This window comes from Zea mays, chromosome 9, assembly GCF_902167145.1.
Source record: "Zea mays cultivar B73 chromosome 9, Zm-B73-REFERENCE-NAM-5.0, whole genome shotgun sequence".
Lineage (NCBI taxonomy): Eukaryota > Viridiplantae > Streptophyta > Magnoliopsida > Poales > Poaceae > Zea > Zea mays.
Genome location: NC_050104.1, coordinates 84831437 through 84835273, shown reverse-complemented (window position 1 = coordinate 84835273; position 3837 = coordinate 84831437).

Genomic DNA, 3837 nt, shown 5'->3' with positions numbered 1-3837 from the left:
CTCCGTCAATGAGATCTTTTGAAGTTGGCTCGTCCACGTCGGGGACGGCTGACGGAACTGTACGCGGGGACCCATGCTTTATTTCTTGCGGGGTCATTGCCTCCGATCCGTATAGAAGGCGGAAAGGAGTGAACCCGGTCGCCCTGCACTCAGTTGTGTTTAGCGCCCAGACTGCCTCCGGTAATAAATCGGTCCATCTGCCTTTTTTTTCATCGAGGAGCATCTTTTTGACAGCTGTGAATATTTTCCCATTGGCACGCTCCACGACCCCGTTGGACTGCGGATGATAGACTGAAGCGAAGGCAAGCTTGGTGCCGATGGAGAAACAAAAATCCTTGAAATCTTGGCTGTCGAACTGCTTGCCGTTGTCAACTGTTAGCTCGGACGGTACTCCGAAGCGGCAAACGATGTTCTGCCAGAAGAATTTTTGGGCAGTCTTTGATGTGATTGTGGAAACAGCCCTCGCTTCAATCCATTTGGTGAAGTATTCGACGGCTACGAAGGCGAACTTAAGGTTCCCCTGAGCGGTGGGCAGGGGCCCGACGATGTCCAGGCCCCAGCGCTGGAGAGGCCATGTATGGGCAATCAGCTTTGTATATTGCGAGGGGTTGCCTGACCGAGGAGAGAACTTCTGGCAGGCTTCGCAGGACCTCGTGACCCGATTTGCGGCGCAGATCATTGCGGGCCAGTAAAACCCTTGTCGGATCACCTTGGCAGCCAGGGCCCTTGGCCCTGCGTGCGAGCCGCACGTGCCACTGTGGACTTCGCGTAGGATCTGCATGCCTTCGGTTTCGGTGACGCATTTAAGCATTGGCTGACTGACCCCTTTCTTGTATAATTGGCCCTCAATCAGTGCGAAGTCCCGGCTTCGATGTCTGAGGCGCTTTGCCTCACTGACGTCAGTTGGATGATAGTACCCCTGTAGGAACAGGGTTATTGGTGCCCGCCAGTCTTCGGTCATGATTAGGTTGACTATACGGTGGCCCTCGCTATCATTAGTTATTTGGAGCCCTTCGGGGCTTCGGATGGCAGGCGTGCCGATGGTGTGAAAGAACACGTCGGAGGGCAAGGGCTCGCCCCTGGCGGCAGCCTTGGCCAATGCGTCGGCCTCCTCGTTCTTGGCCCTATCCACATGTTGCAAGGTGAATCCCTTGAACTGTCTCTCGAGACTTCGGATAGCCGCGAGGTATTGCATGAGCGCGGGGTCCTTTGCTGCATAGTCTTTCTCGATCTGGCCGGCAACTATTTTGGAGTCTGTCTTGATGATACATGTGGTGACTCCGAGGGCCCTTAGCTTGCGGAGGCCGAGGATAACCGCTTCATACTCTGCGATGTTGTTTGTGCATCTGTCGGACTCCAGAGCGAAGCTGAGGCGTGCTGCATATCTGTGTTTGACTCCAGTTGGTGAGGTGACGATTGCAGCGACGCCTGCCCCCGCATGGCACCATGCGCCGTCGCAATGGATGGTCCAGACCTTTTCTGTGGATGGGTCCGGCTGTGCTACTGGCCCAGTCCAGTCGACGACGAAGTCTGCCAGGACTTGCGACTTGATGGCTGTCCTGGGCTCGAAGCTGATGTGGTAGCCGGAGAGTTCGGCTGCCCACTTGGCAATCCTCACCGATGCCTCCGGGTTTCTGAATATGATGTGGTATGCTTGGAAATAATGTCGAAGCTTCCTAGAAGCCATTAGTACAGCATATAGTACCTTCTCTAACTCTATATAATTTTTCTTTGATGCACTCAGCACTTCAGAAACAAAGTAGACTGGCACTTGTTTTCTTGCCTGGCCTTCCTGCTTCTCTTGCACCAGTGTTGCACTAACCGCAGCTTGGGAAGAAGCTACATACAGCAGCAATGGAGTTCCTGACGAAGGTGGAGTTAAAGTTGTCCCCATTGAAAGACTTCGGCTGACTTCAACACTTTGAAGAATGGCAAGTTCCTCTCTGCTGATCTTGAAATAAATCTGTTCAATGATGCCAGCCTCCCTGTCAACCTCTGGGCACCCTTTCTTGACTTTGGTGGCTCCATCCGAAGTATAGCTTCTATCTTACTTGGATTAGCTTCGATACCCTTTGTTGATACCAAGCAACCAAGAAATTTGCCTTTCTTCACTCCAAAGACACATTTCTTTGGGTTTAGTTTAAGACTAGCCCTTCTGAAGTTAGCAAATGTTTCTTGCAAATCAGTAACATAATTTTCTTGCATTGTGCTCTTTACTATGATATCATCAACATATGTCAGCACATTTCTGCCAATTTAGGAATGAAGGACTTTGGCAGTCATCCTGTTGAAGCTTCCTCCAACATTCTTGAGCCCCTTAGGCATCCGAATGTAACAATAGGTCCCACTAGGGGTTATGAAGCTTGTCTTCGGCTCATCCTCCTTATTCATCTAGATTTGATGATATCATGAGTAGCAGCCTAATAAGCTCATGAGCTCTGAAGTAGCTACTGCATCCACAAGGGAATCTATTCTTGGCAGTGGGAATTCATCCTTCGGGCATGCCTTATTGAGATCTGTAAAGTCAATGCACATTCTCCATTTTCCATTAGCTTTCTTTACCATCACAATATTAGCCATCCACTCTGGGTATGTTACTTCTCTGATAACACCGGCACTCAGTAGCCTTTTCACTTCGTTTCGTGCACCTTCAGCTTTATCATCGGACATTTTCCGAAGCCTCTGTTTTCTTGGTCTGAAGGCCGGGTCTACATTGAGTGAGTGCTCAATGACATCTCTATTAACACCACAGAGATTATTGGCTGACCGAGCAAAAACATCCTTGTTGTTGAACAGGAATTTCAACAAAGTCTTCTCTTGCTCACCAGATAATTGAGAACCCAATAATACCTTCTGCTCGGCTATGTCTTCACATAAAAGCATGAGCTTTGGTTGATCTGCTGAAGCAGCCTTTTCTCTTTTATGCTTATATTGCTGATGAACTTCGGCTTCATCTATGTTGTGGATGGCCTTCGAATCTGTCCAGCTTCCTTCGGCTCTCCTGGCAGCCTCTTGGCTTCCATGTACAACAATGGGCCCTTGGTCAGAAGGTATTTCATGCGAAGATATGTTGGGTGAAGTATTGCTTCGAAGGCATTCAGCGTCCCTCGACCAATGATTGCATTGTAGGGATACTCCATATCGATAATGTCGAAGACAACCTGTTCTGTCCTTGCGTTGTGAACATAGCCGAAGGTGATCGGCATAGTTATCTTGTCGAGCGCCAAAATCTGTCTTCCTCCGAAGCCGCAAATAGGGTGTGTTGCATCATGTATCTTGTCATTCGGCTCTTGCATTTGCCTGAAAGCCTTCGCGAAGATGATATCCGCCGCGCTTCCTATGTCCACTAGGACGTTGTGGACCAGAAACCCCTTGATGACACAAGATATGACAATTGCATCGTTGTGGGGATAATCCATGAGCTGAAGGTCTTCTTGGGAGAAGGTGATTGGTATACGAGACCATTTGGACTTGATGAAGGGTCCTTGCACTCCAACATGTTGTACCCTTCTCTGTGCTTCTTTCTTCTGCTTCTTATTGGCTGGTTTAGAACCTGAGCCACCTGTGATTGGGAGCACCAGCTTCGTAGCCGAAGGTCCCACAGTTTGGTTGATTTGCGAAGTCATTGTCGTAATCGTGGAAGTGAGTTCACCGGAGGTGGGCGCCAACGTTGGTCACTTGTTCTCAAATGCTGTGAGTCAAGAACAAGGCAACACAATTGTTAATCGTTAAGGACCTTCATCCTTCGAAGCATTATCTCCTTGCGGGTATAATGCTTCTTAGACGAAGGTCAAGAAGGACATACCTTCATCATATCAATATAAGGATAGGAATGCG